Raw genomic sequence first — 18,329 nt, forward strand, 5'->3', positions numbered from 1 at the left:
CATGATCCCCATGGAAACAGTCGCCAATGAAGGAGGGTGCACTTGGCCCCTTCGGGCCACGGTGAGATGAGAATTTGGATAGGAGGAGAGGTTGAGAAAATCAGATGGCATTGTATTGTGACTGTCACCTGTCCGTTTTATTAGACCATCGTGAGACCATTAAGACTGGGGGCTGGGTCTCACCCCCTGCTGTATACCTGTTGCCCAGCATGGAGCCCGCAACAGAGTGGTCATACGCTATGACGTAGCAATAATTGTCGGGACCCGTGTGATTCTCCACTCACTTCGCTTAATGGCTGGCATAAGCAAACACATTTAAAAGGGGCGTATTTCATTGGCCCATTAAACTGGGAAGTCCGAGGGCATGTCGGTTTCGGGCAGATGTGGATCAAGGACCTCAGTAATGCGTCCGTGCTCAAATAGGTTTTGGTATCCCCAACGATGTATTCGTATGTACCTCTATTTACCTCTCCATGTGGGTAGATTCCACCCTTTCCTTTGAAAAGAAGGACCTGAAGGTTCCTTTCCAGACCGGCATTTGAGAGAGAGCTAGTATCACTTCTCGGCCTTTTCGCTAAGATCAAGTGAGAGAGAGCTGGCGATGATGTGGTTGACACTGAGTTGTGCAAGCCCCCCAGTCGTTTGTGGCAGATCGGCATGACAATGAGCTTCTTGAGGACAGAGATGCTTAGGGATTTGGGTCACTGCTGTAACATCAGCTCCAAGAATAGTGCTGGGCACACAGTAGGCACTCAGCCAATATTTATTTAAATCACAAGCCCCTGGGGGGCCCTAGGGGGCTCAGTTGGTTAAGCGTCCCACTCTGGATTCCGGTCCAGGTCATGATCTCACAGTTCGTGAGATCGAGTCCCACGTCGGGCTCCGAGCTGGCAGCGCAGAGCCTGCTTGGGATTCTCTCTCCCTCTCTCTGCCCCTGCCCCCCCCCCAAATAAATAAATAAACATTAAAAAAAAGTTTACAAGCCCCTGTTGGGTGGCCTGGGAGGTTGAGTTTAGAATAATGTGGGGTTAGAACTTTAAATGAGTTCCAAGTACAGCTCAGATGTACATCTATGAAATGTCTTTTGGTGGGTCCAGAGAAATGGATGGAAAAGAAAACTCTCAGCCTTACACCTGTGGGACAACAACTGAATGCCAACCTTTCAGCTAAAGGTGGGGAGGTGTTATGGAAAATAAATTAACTAATTAAAAATGGGGGGGGGCGGGTGTTAAAGAACAGCCATGAAGTAAGGCTTGGTAAATTCAGTCCCATAGACTCCTCGGTCTGATTCGCCACTTGGGATTTCGATTATACCCAATTTTGTAGTGATTGTGCTCATCCGCGATGCCAGGCACTCACACAGCCTTACGTGTAACCCCTGCATTAGCCCTACAAGCGGGATATTCCCTGCTTCATCTCAGATAAAGTCGTGGAGGCTGAGGAACAACCTATTCAGTATCGGTTTTCTTTTCCTCTTCGAGGCCAGACCACGTTGTTGTGGGTTAAGGGAAGCAGGTTTTCTCAGTTCTACACATGGACCACAGAGAGGAAGGACGGTAATTTTGTTACATCTGGTAGCCCTCTGTCAATGGTGTGTTAAGTGTTATACATGAATATCTTATTTAATCCACTTGGCAGTCCTGGAAGGGAGGTATTAGCGTGTCTATTTTGCAGAAGAGGAAACTGAGGCACAGAGAAGTTTAGTAACTTACCCGTGGTCACCCAAGTCGGCCTGTCTATGCTCTGGACCACGGCACACGAATGCCTTTCACAGGGGATCTGACTACTGAGCTCTCTTGCAAACATGCTTTGGCATTAAGAGTCTTTTTCCCGCCCCTGCCGTCCCTCAACGAGCCCTTGGCCAGGAGGTCCTTGGGTTGTTTTCACATCAACCTCTTGCTATCCCTCTTCCTTAATGTCCACGAAAGGAGACATTAGGTAGCGCATGGAAGCGTTGCCATATTGGAGTCTAAAGAAATGTCCGCTGAATCCATGAGTGGTCACGTGAATGCGCCTTCCAGGCAACTGTCCAGGGCTACTGAGATGTGGAAATCGGGCTGTGGCTGGTGTGAGCGACTGACTCCCAGCTCGACCCTCTGGCCACCCAGCCCCATTTCAGATTTCCCCACCGTGAAGCGAGCCGCTTTGGCTCTCCGGCCACGCTTTGATCTGCCTTCATAATCCGGCGGGAGAAGAACCGTGAAGTCAGCTCCGAACAAGGCTGCCCCCTTCCTGCTCATTAACCTCCTGGGGGCCTCTTGGTCTACTGGACCCCTCTACTGTTTGCTTTCTTTTTAGGGGTGTGGAAGAGGATAGAGCGCTTTGATAGAAATAAACAGAGACATTTAATATCTGGGGAAAAGAGGATGTTGTCCTTGTGACCTATGCAGGCTGCACAAACATCTTCTTTCGTTAAAATGTAAGTTGCTCCCAGCGCATTACGGATGTCTCACGGGAGATGGGTCAGCACAGATTCACTCACTGTCTCCTCATATAAATCGAGGCATGGGAGTGGGGGTGGGTGGGTGATAGAACAGCTCAACCGGGGCAGCACGTAGCTGTGGTGTCATTAAACGGCACCTAGGTACCTCCGGGTGTTTGTTGAACCCACACCCTCGCTTTTGGGCTTTGACATTTTACACTCTCAGCTTGGTTCACCGCCCCTTTACAGACACTTCCTTTGGGAATGCTGCACGAGCTGATGTCTCGTCTGGAAGTCGCCTCCTTCCAAAGAAGTGTGTCCAACTGTTCCCTCGAGACTGGAGTCAAGCGGCCTGCAACAAATTTTGGGTAATTTGCCCTGCGCAACGGGGCTCTGAGGATGGATGCCATAGTGGACGCGTACATAAGCTGTTGTGCAAAACTGAGATTGAAGGAAGCCTGAAGGGGGAAAAATGGGGCGACAGGAATCACGATTATTGAGCATTCAGTGGGTTCAGGGAATGTAGGTGATATGTATTACTTAGCTGTGAGCAGGTGACACATATTTTTAAAATTTTATTGTTTGGGGGGGAGGGGCAGGAAGAGAGAGAGAGAGAGAGAGAGAGAGAGAGAGAGAGAGAATCCCAAGATGGCTCCATGCTGTCAGTGCAGAGCCCTAGGTGGGGCTTGATCTCACAAACTGTGAGATCATGACCTGAGCTGAAATCAAGAGTCAGATGCTTAACTGACCAAGGCACCCTGGTGCCCCCGTAGGTGACACATATTATTTAGATAGTCATTTAACTATCTCCTTAATATGATAAGGGGAATCCTGAAATTACTTTTTTTCTAAAATTTTTTAAATGTTTATTTATTTTTGAGAGAGAGAGAGAGCGAGCGTGAGCGGGGGAGGGGCAGAGAGAGAGGGAGACACAGACTCCGAAGCAGGCTCCGGGTTCTGAGCTTGTCAGCACAGAGCCCGACGTGGGGGGGACCCAAACCCACAAACCCTGAGATTGTGACCTTGGTTCCCCAACCCCCATTCGGATGCTTAACTGACAGCCACCCGGGAGGCCCTGAAGGGAGGTCTTTATGGTGGTAATTAAGTTAAAAGAGGTCATTAGGGCGGGCCCTAACGCAATATGACTGATATCCATACAAAAAGGGGAAATTTGGACACAGAAACACCACAGAAGGCAAACACCATTGCTGGCACCTTGATTTCAGAGAAGCCTCCAGAACCGGGAAATGATAAATTTCGGTTGTTTGAGCCACTCAGCCTGTGGTGCTTTGTTACAGGAGCCGTAGGAAACTGATCCAGGCTTGGAGAAGGGTCAAGGGCAGTGACTCCTTCAGGGACCACATGTGTGCCTTTGGTGGCCAGGGAGAGTTCAGGGTGACTCATTTCAAACTCCCGTCCCGAGAGCCAGCCAAAGAACACGCCTGATGAGGGTCGGGGTTCTCTTGGCTTGGAAAGACCGCCTTGCGTTTTTACTGGCGCTTCTGGGAGGAAATGCTGTACAAGACGGTTACCGGCATCCGCGTGCGCATGGAAAGCATCATAGAGACACGTCTAGGTATCTGCTCATTTTTCGTTACTGGTTAAATATCAGACACTGATCGGGCCCAGTGACGGCACCAAAGTAATCACAACAGCTAACGTTTCCAGATCCCTCGCCTGGTGCTTTTCATCGAGGATCTCCCTAACCCCTCGCAACAATTCCATGAGGGGACGCAATAATTATCCGCTTTTCATACGCGAGAAAACGGGGGCCCGGAGATGTCAGGGCACTTGCCCCTCTGGGCAGGCTCTTGTCTGGTGGTGATCGCGGCCAGTAGGGTTCCACCCTCGCACCTGCCGGTGGGTAGAAAAAGGCCTCTTCCCTGTCTTTCCGGCAAAAGCCCTCTGATTGGATAGAATTTGGACACGTGCCTGTTGCTGAACCAATCATTGTGGTTGACGGATGGAAGATGCTGATTGGCCGCCTCTGGGGTAAGAGGCGTGAAGAAGGGGGTTATTTCCCAGAGAAATCCAGGGGCCTGGAGCCAGAGGAGGGGGATGCCGCTCTCTGTGGCCCAGCAAGCTGTGGTAGGGAGCACCTGCCATTGTTTTTCTCCGAAGCAGCTCATGGCTGCTGCCTCACTCAGCCCAGGTCTGTGTGTTTATTTATTTATTTTAAACGTTTATTTATTTTTGAGACAGAGAGAGACAGAGCATGAACAGGGGAGGGGCAGAGAGAGACGGAGACACAGAATCTGAAATGGGTTCCAGGCTCTGAGCTGTCAGCCCAGAGCCCGACGCGGGGCTCGAACTCACCGACCGTGAGATCATGACCTGAGCCGAAGTCGGACGCTTAACCGACCGAGCCACCCAGGCGCCCCAGGTCTGTGTGTTTTTGATGAACCAGGAAGTTGGTTCGATCTCCACCTGGCCTTAAGCAATTCTCCCTCACTCTTTGTCCACACCAGTCTCCCTGGTTTGAAGCCAGAAGCGCCAGTCTATTTCTGATGCTTTAAATAACCACCCCTGGGCGTTGAACCCGGGACCTGAAACCGTGCAGCCGGAACCTTAAAACTCCTTTCCTGGGCAAAAACGGGAAGGTGGGGATAGTCGGGGCTGGATTCAGATCGGGGCTGTGTATCAGGTACCTATTGCCACGATAATGCCACGTAACAAGGGAGCACCACGCCGGAGGCTTCTGTGACTCTGGGTTAGCTGTGACTCTGGGTGGTCTGCCGGGTGGGGCTCGTGCAGGTGTTTGTGGTCAGTGGCAGCCGACGAGGTGGCTTTCCTGGTCTGGGCTGGGTTGTCTTACTCATGTAGGGCCCCGGCTGGGACAGCTGGCTAACTTAGCGGTGCGTCTCATCTTCCATCAGGCGAGCCCTGCCTTTGCACGGAGATGGCAGGGGGACAAGAGAGCAGAAACCCACAAGGTGTCCGTTGTGTTGCTGTGCCATTGGCCTCAGCAGGTTGCAGAGGCCACGCCCGGAGCCGGTGCGGGAGGCAGCCATGCAAAGGTGTGAATACAGGACGGTGCGCTAAATTGGGTGATTGGGGCGCTTGGGTGGCTCAGTGGGTTGGGCGTCTGACTGCAGCTCGGGTCATGATCTCATAGTTCGTGGGTTCGAGCCCCGCGTCGGGCTCTGGGCTGACAGCCCGGAGCCTGGAGCCTGCTTCGGATTCTGTGTCTCCCTCTCTCTCTCTGCCCCTCCCTCCCTCGCGCTCTCTGCAAAATAAACATTAAAAAAAATAAAAATACGTTGGGTCATTAAATGCAATCAAGCTTCCATAAGCTCCCAATCTCTTCTAGTTTCCTGATGAGGGGGCCCCCAGGAAGCAAGCATTGTACCCCAGCTATCCGAGAAACGGGACACCCTCAATCCCAGCCCCAGGGCCCTGGTCTTCATCGACACCCAAACTAGGACCACAAAGCCAGAGGGTCCGGCTGCATCCAGTCTCTCGGCCGTTCACAGTGGACGTTTCTTCCTGTTCTGGGAGCTGGGGGATGAACAGAAGGGCTCTCTCCTAGGGGAACCGGGCCTGGAAGTCAATGGTTACGACGGGGGTCCTTAGCGGAGTTACAGGGGGTGCTGGAGTAGCACAGGGAGGGCCCCCGCCTCACGAATATTCAAGTCACCAAAGAACGACTGCTGTCTTTCCCCTCCCCTCCCCCCGGGGACTGAGGCCAGGGCTCTCTGGGCCCTTCAGACCAGGCCCTGAGCCGTCCTTACCTCGTTCCCCTGCCCTGGCCCTGCGTCCTGTGCCCCAGAAACCTCGGTGTCCTCCAGATGTTTCTCTATATCATTTCTTTTTCCCTCCTAACAACCACCGAGGCTGGTATTCTTATGAGACCCATTGCACAGTCGGAGACACTGAGGCTGGGGGAGGCGAAGGGGCTTGCTCAGTTCACACGACTCCAAAGAGGCAGGGTCGGGACCTCTGGAGGCCTTTTCCACCCCAGATCTTTGCTGTCTCCTCAACTCCAGTCACTGTTCCTCCTTGTTCTATAACACGAGAAAGTCCTTCTCCAGGACCCCAAGAGAGAAATGGAGAGATGGGTCTGGAAACATGCGTCTGAGAGAAGCCCGGCATATGTTTCTTTTAAGTGGACATTTCCCTCGGCTTCCTCACGCTGTCCCACGAGGACCCTGGCTCTCCTCCTCCCTGTCCCTGGGAGCCTCCCCACCCCTGTCACCGCCCTGCCCTGAAAAACAGGAGGTCAGAGGGTGGGCGACTGGCCAGCAAGATCAGCTAGAAACGGTTCTTTCTTTTCTGTCGGTGACGGCCCCGCACCCTGGCTACATAAATCCTTTCTTTTATTTTTATTATTATTATAGCCCAGGGTCTAGCATGGGCCGTAAACGGATTTAAGAGGCTGCTAGAGTATAGGATTTAATATATTTGGCATCATTAAATAGTGGCATAGCAAACCCACTTGGAGAAGTCCGGACCCCTCCCCCGACAGCATCCCTGGTCCCCATCTCCTCTCGCCCACCCCCTGATCCCACAAAAGTCCTCCTGACAGAGGTCTCCTGTGAGGCATCCCTCACTGAAGGGAAGGGCAGTGGGGAGCGGGGCAGAGGCCAGAAGGCAGGGAAGGTGTCTGCAGCCCTAGTGGGGAGGGCATTGGGGACCAATTAGGGACACTTGGGGAGACAGGACAAAGCTTTCTAGATAAGCCTGGTTTTTATCAGCCTATAAAAAGACCACTTTCACTCTACTGGCTCCTTCTCCAGGCTCCTGGGAACAGATAGAAGGGTGGACAAAAGAAAGGCCCAGAGGACAAGGGAGGGATGGGTCGGTGTGGGGGGCACTTGGAGCAGGGGGGAGAAGAAGCATTTCGGGGCTTCAAGCCTCAGAAAAAGCCAAGAATATGTTGCAGGCTTTATTCCACCTGTAAACTTACCACCCTTCAGACATCTATCCTTGTTTGAAAATTTTTTTTAACGTTTATTCATTTTTTGATAGAGAGAGAGACAGAGCGCAAGTGGGGGAGGGGCAGAGAGAGCGGGAGACACAGAATCAGAAACAGGCTCCAGGCTCTGAGCTGTCAGCCCAGAGCCTGACGCGGGGCTCGAACTCACAGATCGCGAGATCGTGACCCGAGCCGAAGTCGGACGCTCAACCCACTGAGCCGCTCAGGCGCCCCATCCTTATTTTATGGCATGGAGCAGACAGTCCTGTGCCCTTCACTGATACCTTGTATATTTTCTGTCTATGCCTCCACATCTTTGACTCTGGGTCTGCTTAATACCTTCATATACTTTACTCAGCAAGTATTTATCTAGCATCGACTATGTGAATGGGGTGGGCGCCATGATCTCTGTCCTCAGCAGCTTAGAGTCTAAGGTGAAGACAGATAATGAACAGGCACATAACAAAAATGATAGGAGGCATAACCTTGAGCCAGCTGGGGGCAGAGGGAATAGTGTGTGCAAAGGCCCTGAGGGAATAGTATGTGCAAAGGCCCTGTGGTGGACACAAAGGTTGGTACAAATGAAGAACCAAGAAGAAGGGGGATGGAATGTGGAGGAAGAAAGGGGGCCAGGAGGTGAGGTGAGAGGGGCAGGCAGGGGTAGGCTCGTGCAAGGCCTTAAATATATGAGGAGTTGGTGTTTTATCCTCAGACTTTCTTTTAATGTTTATTTGTTTTTGAGAGAGAGAGCGAGAGCGTGCGTGTGCAAGTGGAGAGGGGCAGAGAGACAGAGGGGGAGCGGACAGAGGATCTGAAGTGGGCTCCAAGCTGCCGGCAGACAGCCCAACGCGGGGCTCGGACTCGCAAACCGTGAGATCGTGACCTGAGCCGAAGTCGGACGCTTAACTGACTGAGCCACCCGGGAGCCCCGATCCTCGGTTTCCCCACGTGTAAAGTTAGCACTGGACTAGTTAGCAGAAAGGGCCCACTAGAGAGGGTCCAGAGGGCGGGACCGTGATGGGTCTGTGGCAGAGCCCTTGGGGGCTCTGCGGAGGGTGGCTGGGAAAGAGGCGGGTTGCAGATGGGTTTCTCCTTTCCCGCCCCCCCCCCCCACCTGCTTCAAGACCTGCCCGTCCTTCCTCCTCCGGAACTGGTGACCGCAGCTTGGGTGGGGCTGTTGGATCAAGGGCTCCCTCCAGTGGAGCCTCCCCAGGCCTCGGAGAATGATCCATGGTGGTGCCCACCCAAGTATGTCTTCCGGCCGGGGGTGGGGGGCGGGGGTGGGGGGCAGCCTCTGAGCGCTCCTGTTTTCGAGACTGAGACCGACCGCAGTAGAGGAGACGCGAGGGTCCAGGCTGCGAGGCGGGGAAAGCGGGGTGGGCTGTGGACGTGGGGACCGGGTGCGAATCCTGGGCGAGCGGAGGTAAAATGCGTCTGTGGGTGAGAGCGGGCGCGCCCCGGCCCCCGCGGGCTGGTGTGTGTGACTCAGGGGGGAAAGACTGCCATCGCGTGTGTGGCTTTCTGGGCGCGACCGTGGGCCCCGTTTGCCGTCGTACGTGCGGCTGAGTTCACGTCCACGCAGGGGCAGACGTGCGCTCGCGGGGGGTGGTGGGTGACCGACCACGAGCATGTGTCTGTGCGTGGCAACGAGCGGGAGACTGGGCCCGTGTGACGGAACAGGCGTGTGTGTGTGTGTGTGTGTGTGCGCGTGTGAGATGGAACCGGTGAGGATGTGCACGTGAATGTGTGATGGCAGATATGACGAGGGCCATGTGTGCGACAGTCACTGGCCCCAGGTGCGAGGCCGATGGCTCTGCCCGCCGTGATCGTGTGGGTGTGTGTGCGCAGGAGAGAACGGCCTTACCTATACCCGCAGTAACTGGCCGTGCAAGGCCGTGTGTTTGTGTGTGTGTGTGTGTGTGTGTGTGTGTGTGTGTGTGCTGTGAGTGACTCCCAAGTGGCCGGGCCTCGGACACCTTACGCGTGACCTCTTGAAGACGGCATACCCTGCCAGTAAGTGGCATCACTGAGGGGCCAGGCCACTGGGCTCGGGGGAAAGCTGAATTCCCCCCCCCGGGCACCATGGAGCAGAAGTGGCTTTTAGGGCCAGAAACTACGTTTAGGGCTGGAGGGGGATGGGGCCGTTAGAAGGCCTGGCTCAGTAGCCCCGGTGAGCTGAGCGCTGTGCTCCCGCCCCAGGCCCCTAGGCCCTCAGGCCCCCATGCCCCCAGGCCCCCAGGCCCGGGAGGGTTTGGGCAAGCTACCCTGCCACCCTTTCCAGTCTGCCCCGGTGTCCGCAGGGCTATGCCCGGTTCCCAGGAAACGCCTGTGGGATTTGCTTCCAAATATAGACTCTGGTGGCTCAGCCACCTTGTGGCCGGGCCCCTCTGGCCTCCTGGCTGAATGGCGGAACTTCAGCTGCCTTCCAGGGGGCCCAGGCCCGCAGGCCTCCACTTAGAGCTGTTGGTAAAAATAATAATCATAAAAGTGGTCAATAAAAATGGAGGGGAGCTGAACGTCGCCTGGGTTATGAGCCCAGGACACCACTTGACCCGTCGTGATGTTTGACACAACAGCAGAGAGATGCACGCGCTTTCCCCTCAGGTGACACCCGGTCGTGCAGAGAGACTGGAGGGTGACGTCCTATGCAGTCACACGGAGGGAGACGCACAGCCTATGCCCCCAGGTGGACCCCCGAACCTCCAGCTTTGCTCCAGGAGGTGGAGCTTGGAAGGGGGTCAGGAATTCAGGAGGATCCGTCCTGGGTCCTGGCCGTCCTGGCTGGTGCTCAGATTCAGGTGCCCTGGGGTCAGGCCCTCACTCCTGGGTCCTGGGCACTCACCAAGATGCACCAGGAGCCCGCAAATGGGGACCCTGGGAAAGCTGTTGGTGGCAAGGACCTGGCCTCCGAGTGGTCTGGGAGGAACTGGGAACGACCCAGTCTGTCTGCCAGCATCCTGGGGTGGGGGAGACAGGGGGGTCTGGAGAGGTGGCAATCTCCCAGACAGCAAATTGTGCAGGGGGGCGGGAAGACTCAGTCCCTGGACGGCCAAGGGGCCGGCAGGTGCCAGGTGGAGGAAACTGAAGAGTGACAGCTGGAGAGTGGGGACCCCTTGAGCCTCCCTTTGGGGCGCTCCTCTCGGGCTTTGGCTCTCCGAGTCCCTACCTTCTAGAGAAGTCCTTCCCTTCCTAACTTAGGGCAGCCAGCGCTGCACCAGGGGCTTGCCTGGGAGGAGTGGCCACAGGGGCAAGCAGGTGGCAAGAAGAAGAAGGAAAAGCGAAAGGCCACCTCTGGGGAGGCCTCAGGACTGACATCAGGTCTCGGGGTCTGGGATCTGGAGCCCCTGAAAGGGCTTGGGACCTTCCTGAGACCCGCCGGTGGGACCCCAGAGGTGCGGGACTCTGTGGACGCCCAGAGGTGCAGCGGGGAAGACGCATAGAGGGAAGGGAGGGCTGAGCGCCTGGGAGGGGAACCCAGGCACCTGCAGTCCCCGCGCCCTTGCCTTCGAGGGGCGCCCTTGGCCGCCCCGCACTCGCGGGCGCCGCTTCGCTTCGTGTGCACTGGGGAAGCGACTGGGGTTCCCTTTCGGGCTCCAGCTGAAAGCACAGAGCCTAGACACTGGCGAGGAGCTGAGTGCATTTCGGCAAAGGCTGTGTGACCCGAGCAAGCCTTCAGGAACCTCTCTGAACCTAATTCTTCGTTTTCGTTTTTTTTTTTTTTTTAAACGGAGTCGTGCTCATCTCTTCCCCTCCCCACTCCCCCATATCCCGCGCACCCCTATTTCCCTCCAGTGGGTCCTGGCTTGAGGCTACGGGGCCACGGTCTGGGGACAGAACAGGACGGAGAACAGAACGCTGAGGTTTAAGGAGGAGACTGTCCGCACCTCTACGTGCTCTCTCTTCCACCCTGCTCAGTTCTGGGGAATCTGGGTCTGATGCCCACACAGACCCTCTTCTGCTTCCTCTGAGGGAGGGAGGAGAGAGGGTGGAGACATGCCGGAGATCAGAGCCATTACCCCAAAGGCTAAGCCTTCCGCAGCCGCCTTAGTTTGACTGAATGTGTTTTCAGATGCGTCAAAACGCTCCCACAAGGGCCTCCTCCCTTCCTCCTGTCTCGTAAGAGAGTTGCTCCCGGCTTCTGGAGTCACACTGCCTGGGTTCAAATCCCACCAGAGGGACGCTGTGGCCAGACCCCCAGGAGTCACCTCCTCACTGAGCTTTTTAGAGATAATGTGTGAGTGAAACCACCTTACGACAGCTCCTGGCCTGCTGTAAATGTTAGCTACTGTCAACACCTCAAATGCTAGATTTTTGAGCCTCAAATACCCACATTTTTCTCATCGTGGCTACGGGACGGGGCGGGGGTTGGGGGACTCGAGGAGGACTTTTCTGAAAATATTAACACAAGATGCTGGAGAGGAAAGAGAGGCAGCCGCCTGGGGCTCAGCCTGGAAAGGGGCGGATAGGGGCACTGACGAGCCAGCCCAGCCGGGAGCTTTGGGGGACATTAGATGCCCCCCGTGGAAGCTGAGAGACAGGAGTTAAGTTTTGTCTTTCCTGACCAGCCTGGAGACGGGTGGCATCCCCTGCAGAGAGTGAACCAAGAAGGGAGGACCCCAGAGGAGGAGTCACCGAGACCCAAACCCACGGCCCTAGGTCTCAGCCCCCCCCCCCACCCTTCTTCTTGAGGCCTTCTCTCTCCCTCTAGCTCCCTCCATGGCCTCCAAGCCAGTCAGTGCCCTGGATCTTTCTCGGAGCTTGCTGCCTGAAAAATGGAGCCAGAAAAGTCGCCTGTATCGTGCACTGCCCACCCCCAGAAGAAAGATGGGTATTTCCCGCTGCAGGTTCAAGCAGAAAGCAATGCAGGCCAACGTGCTATTTTAATGTTGTTTATATTACACCCACAATGGAAAATGTTCCCTCTAAAAGGAGTATAATGTATTCTTTCTCTCAGTAAGGCCTTGCCCACACGAAAGCCACAAATTTCTAGTTCCTGACTTTCCTCCTTCCACTGAGACGTTAATCCAGGCAGGCGAAAGGGTGGCGTGCATGTATGCGGGGAGCCTCGAAAGCAGAGTTCGGGGTGAATAGTATATGTGAAGAGACAGAGACTCAGCACTCCTGGTCGCTGACCCAGTCCCAGGCCGCTGGCTGAAAATCCGGGGTTGCGGGCTTGGGCGAAAGCATCCCTGTACGCACCCCTCGGAGGTCACGGTCGTCAACTCCAAGTGGGGGCTTTTGCTCCAGACCTGAGCCCACCCGCAGAGACGGCACTAAATCTCGATTTTCTCCTCCGTTTCCAAAAGGGGGTGGTTTTTCAATCCCTGCCGTGTTGAATCTGTGGAGGAGGCTCCGGAAAGCCAAGAGCCCCAGAGTGATGGGTGGGAGAAGAACCTCGAAGACCTCGGAACGTCCCGATGGTCCTGCGGGTGCCCCATTGTTGAGAGTGTTGGACGGGACTCCTGGATCGCCATGGCGACCAGGAACAAGCCCATCCTCCCCCCCCAAAACGGTCGCCAGGAACTTTTCTTTGCCACCAACCTCTGTCTGTTGCACCCCACGACAAGCCGTGGTCAGTTTCACCCCAGGGTTTTCTGGGTGTGATGGCGCGGCAGCAGCTAGGCGTCTGGAGGCCCCTGCTTCCGGATCCTTCTGTCGAGGCTGCCCCCAAAGACCAGAAACCCAGCACCAGGAGGCCAGGGGGGACCCGCTGCGGCGCTCAAGGCCCGGGGCTGAAAGGGAAGAAAAATTAGAGGTCTTGACCAAGCAATCGTTTTGGTGACGGATCCTTCCAGTTTGGGGTCTGGCCCCCCTTGTCACCCCGCACCCCCACACGCGTCCCTTCACCTCCTCAAGGTCATTACTAGAGTTTTCACTCGCAGCTCCCCGGCGGCATGGCCGCTCTGTCCTTCACCCCCACCTCCCCTGCACCGGGTGCCGAGCTCCTCCCGGGGCTGGGGCCTGTGGCCACTGCCCTGGCAAGTTTCTCGGCCAAAGAGAGAAGCAAGGGTTGTGAGGTGTTGCCATGCAGATGACCAAACTGGCTGTTCCAGGGTCAGTAAAACAACGGTTTAGGTTCTCTTGACCCAGGTAGGTCCAAGTCTGAAAGCCGGGTCAGACCTCAGGGATTTCCAAAATCACCGGCCTGGCTCATTTTGGCTCTAAAGTCAATGTTGCCTGAATCACTGGCTTGACTAGGAGGTATCCAGCTGAACTTTCTTAAAGGGGTGTGTGTGTGTGGGGGGGGGGTGGTGTTAGTGTCCCAAGTACTATCTCCTTTGTTTGCTTTGCGGCTCCGAGTTCTGCCTCTGCAGCGTAGACAGGAACCATGCCCCTTCCCCCTTAAAGAAAGCGCTTTATGAAACATCAGACTGAGTCCTCTCCGGCGTGGACGTCTTGCTCTGTGAGGCCCGGGCTGGCTGGAAGGAGGCCCACGGACAGCCAGCACTGGAGTCGTGGTTTCGTCTCTGGTTTTGAATCCGGCCCTTTGAGCAAGCTTAACACGTGTGCATTTAATTTCCCTTTCTTTCTCGCTTTCTTTTCTCCCCCCCCCCCCGCCCTTGTGAGGGAACAAGAAAAATAGTCTGCCTTGTCGACAGCACGACACCGTTCCCTTTGCCAAAGAAAATTTGTCTTTCCAGAGCCCTGGAGAGCAGCGGGTTCCCAAGTTTCCACAGCACCCTCCAGTTGAGGGAGGGGGGTATCCAGACAGGCTCCCCGCCAGACCTGGAGGTATTAGCCCGAGTCTCTATCTTACTGGGTCAGAGCCCTGGAATTTAGTATATATTTCCCCCATGGCTTTTGGGGCTGTGGGCACATGCTGACTGCACGGGGTGGGGTGACAGATGGAGTTCTCAGGCGCAGTGCAGCCCATTGGGGTAAGAGGGGGTTCCAGGCCCCCCTCAGTTCGAGACTCACCCTTCTCCTCCACTGAAGACTGCTTAAATTGGAGGGGCCAGAACAAGATGCCCCGTTTACACCCCAATCACCTTCTCTGCTCCTTGGGAGCTTGCACATCTCTAGCATGGAGATCTCACCTTCTAGATCTCATTTTATTGCCCTGATGGGGTGGGGCGGGGGGCTTCATCCGCCAAATTTGGGGGAGCGGGGGGGGGGAATGTTTCCAAAGCACAGGGAAGAACAACCTGGATAAGAGCAGTGGCAGTAATAATTCTCAGTGAAAATATTGGAGGAGAATATGGGATATTAAAATCATAGCCATAGCCAGTATGCTCCCCAGATGCTTCCGGTCAGAAGGCAAGAAAGGCAGGAATGGGCTAAAACACGGGGAAGGGAGATACCGTGAGGTCCTGGAAAAAATACAGCAGGGCCAGGTTTAACTAGGCGAGAGGGGAAATGACCCCCTGAGAAAACGAGGGAATTTCTCCCCTGTAGACCGACTCCCTTTTTTGCAAAATGAGTCGGCCCAACTTTGGTTTGTCGTTATCTGTGGTTGCTGGAATCCTTCCTCATTTTCCCAGCCTTTTCTGCTCTTTCTCCCTCCTGTTTTGACTCCGGTAGAGACGAGACCCGAGTCAGGCAGGGACGCGTTGGAAAAAAAAAGCGGAAAAGATGGTGTCTTCGTAAGCCAGGTCATTTTTTTGAGAGGAAAGAGACGGTGGTCTGCCTTTCCTTCAGAAACACTCAACTTTCCTAAAACAGAGAGTTAGGATCGAGAAAAGAGCAACAGCGGTCTCCCCTTGTTGGTTTTGTTTCGGGCTTTTTTTTTTTTTCTTTTTTAAGTGGGACCCTCTACTCCTCTACCCACGGTGATATTAAAAACAGGGCCAGAATTTTGCAAAATTGAGGAAAATGCATTTGGCAGGGTGGGCGGGGGGGGGGGGGGGGCGGTGGAGACCGTGCTGGGAGCAGGTCGAGGAAAGCGCGGATCCTCCCGAAGAGGGAAGGGAGGCTGCTTGGGGCGGTTGCTCTTTGGAACTTAACCGCCCAACGACCGGGGGAAAGAATGGAGATGCTCAAAACTGGGGGAGGTCTTTAGTGTATGCGGTCCGCGCTCCGGGCCTCCCCAGTGTCTGGGACAGCGGGTCCCGGAAGCCGCGGCTGCGGGATCCTTTGCGAGCGCGTCCGAGGGGCTGCGGGGACCCGCGCCGGGAGCGCGGGGGAAGGGAGCCACAAGGAAAGGAACTCTCGCCCCGCTCAGAGCTTCGCCTTCTCCTTCCAGCTCCGGCGGGGCCCAGGCCTCCGTTTCCGGCCCATCTAAGCCTGGAGATCAAATGGGAACCCATCCGCAGGCCTCGGGCGAAGGGTTTCGGCTTGCACTCTGGGCAACTGGGAGCAAACGCTTCGCCCCCAAGGGCCTCGGACTGGGGAAAAGATAATAGCTAATAATCTGGGAAACGAAAGAGAATCTGGGGGAAGTCACTGCGGCCTGGCCCAGAGGAGAGACGCGGGTCCTGCTTGCTGGATACAGCAGAGTCTGCGGCCCGGCCGGCCCCGGGCGCCCGCGTCCAGCGCTGGAAACCACTGCCCGTTCTCCCCGCGGGCCTGACCTTAGCTCCCGGGGCCGCTCGGTCAGCTGCGTTCCTGACTTTTCGCTGCCGCTCCAGCCCCAGACGGACCGGACCTGGAGACAGGCCGCTCTTCGGAAAGCCAGGGGGGCTAGGGGCCAGCGAAACGCGGGATGGAACCCCCGAAGCTGGGGGCAAGGCCAGATCCCGACATCCGCTTCCCTCTGGGCCCCTTGGCGGCGGGGAGCTTACCCTTGCGGAAGGCCCGACGCTCGCTCGCTCGCTCCCGGGCAGGCCTAGCTCTTCCCTCGGCGCCGCCGGGGGCGTCTACGCAGTACGTTTCCCAACTGCACCCAGCGCGTTTCCAGCTGCGCGCGAAAGCTCGAGCGCATATCCTCCACGGGGCGCTTAGGCGTTATGCCCATTGAGGAGACCAAGAATAATGATAATCGTTATTCCAGAACAAGACAGAGCGCCTCACCCTTTGCAGGCCCGGTCGCTGTACTTTTTCTGTGCACGAATCACCCCCTCTACCCCGACCCCTGCACCTACTCGCACCCCGCCCCCGCCGGGCCGCGCTGGGACGAGTTGCGTCCCCGGACCCGGCTAGAGGTGCTCCCGCAGAATGGACTTTTTTCTCAGTAAGATACATTGCGGACGACCCTCTTTCTTCCCTCCAACGCCCTGGTCTCATTTCCCCTGCGCGATAACCCGGTAATTACTTGTATGCAGGTCTGCGAGCAGGCACTGAGTTATCGCGTCCCAAACACAACCAGCTAGAGCGGCGCCTGGATATTCGTTTGCCTAGAGCTCCTCCTCGGAAAAAAATAATTTTTAAATAATAAGAGGACTCTCGTGCCTCCTCCAGGGGACTTCGTTCCACCTCGGAACAATTTGATTTCTTCCCAATCGTGGGCTGAGATTGGCTCCCACCTCCCTTCGCCAAGAGCCCCCCTCCCCCTCCCTAAGAAAATCGATCTCGGCTCTATTTGTGCCTGTTTATTTCTTTATTTATTCCCGCGGCCCAGGCGTCTGGGACTTGTGGCCGCTCAGACCCGGGGCTGATAGGCGAAGACGGACAGAAATTAACCTCCCGCCGCTGCCCCCCAGTCGAGCGTGACAGCGCGCGCGGGCCGGTTGCGTGACTCGTGACGTCTCCAAGTCCTATAGGTGCAGCGGCTGGTGAGATAGTCCGTATCGCCTGGTTGCCTCTTTATTTTATTGGGGTATGCCTGGTAATAAATAGTAATATTTAATTTGTCGAAGACCACAAACCAGCCTCGAGCTGGGAGGTACCTAGTACTCTTGACAGACGCTGGAAGAAGGCTTGGCCTAAAAGGGGTCTCTTTTGGGGGTCCTTTGCAAAGTCTTCACCGGAACCCCCCCACTCCCCAGCAAGGCGCCACTGCTGGCTTCTGCGCTGGAAAGAAGAGGTGGGATTTTTGGAGGTGAGTGTCCCCTTGGACAGCTATGGGGGGGGGGTAGGTTTCTCTCAGCACCTGACCTGCCTCCGGCCCCCTGCCTTCCCGCCCCAACTCAGCCCTGCTGAACCCCCCTCCCAGAGATGCTGTTTTTCACCTTGGAAATGAGAATGCACTCTTTGCATTTTGCCTTGGAGTGTCACCTGGCAAGAACAGATTCCCTTTGGAGGTCTCAAAATCCCACTTTCTCTTGGTGGCCAGCACAAACTGCACTCCACCGACTAAGTGAATCTGGCTAGGCAGTTACTTGGGGGAGTTCAGATTTGCCCTCCCTGGAGGGGCCTCCGAATTATTTATGGGAAATTCTTTTATCTGCAAATCTCTGAGAATTTAAAGGGATTGGAGAGGTCTTTCTATATTTCCCCTTCCTTTTGCCAGAGATGCGGAGATTTAGGCTCATCCTGAAACCACGTTTGTTTTCCATCTTTGGCCAGGGGTCCCCTCCTTAGCAAGCCCAAAGTCCTCTGAGCTGACATTTTGGAAGGGTGAGGGTGTGTTCATAAATAAATAAACCGCCTTGGTGAAAGGTTGTTTGCAAACAAACCTGGAAGGCGGAGTGAGAACCGTAGCAAATGCTGGGCTTGGTCCTTCTCTCCCCCCCACCCAACCCCTTGTAGCCCCACTTTTAGGGATGGACAGTCCACTTTGTAATTTGGCAACGATGTGTTACACCCAGATGGCCGCTGATCTCTCCAGGGCATTTCTCCCCTCTCGGTGCCTCTCCCCAGACCTTGGCCTGCAGGCCCAAGTCTCGAACCAGAGCCCCAGAAAAGAATAAGGCGAGGGGGTACAGGAGACGAGGGTGGGAAACTAAGGGAACCCTGACATTTATTCGGAGCCTCAATGGTTGGTGCTCCAGACTGGGTCTGCTCAGGCTAAGACCTGCTCGCTGTGTTTATGCTTCTATTGACCTCTTCAACCCTCAAAATAATACATTTCAGAGACGGGGAGGGCAGGGAGAGGGGCCCAGTGGAGATGAAAACCCCAGCCAGTCTCCAATGACTGTTTGATTATTTTAATAAAACTGGGTACTGCCCGTACAT

The 18,329-nt window shown here is 55.5% G+C and overlaps 1 protein-coding gene across 2 annotated transcripts in view; it reads left to right on the forward strand.

Annotated features, from left to right (window-relative positions):
- Positions 1–18,329, forward strand: part of TBX5 (T-box transcription factor 5) — an 86,392-nt gene that overhangs the window by 19,922 nt on the left and 48,141 nt on the right. Inside the window, exon 1 of one of the 2 annotated variants that reach the window (XM_058691184.1) lies at positions 16,940–17,253. The exons of the other annotated variant lie outside the window; for it this stretch is intronic. The gene's annotated coding sequence lies outside the window, so the exon portion shown is untranslated. Of the gene's footprint in view, positions 1–16,939; positions 17,254–18,329 lie in introns of those variants that run through there. 2 annotated transcript variants of the gene reach the window in all.

Source organism: Neofelis nebulosa, chromosome 11 (assembly GCF_028018385.1).
Source record: "Neofelis nebulosa isolate mNeoNeb1 chromosome 11, mNeoNeb1.pri, whole genome shotgun sequence".
Lineage (NCBI taxonomy): Eukaryota > Metazoa > Chordata > Mammalia > Carnivora > Felidae > Neofelis > Neofelis nebulosa.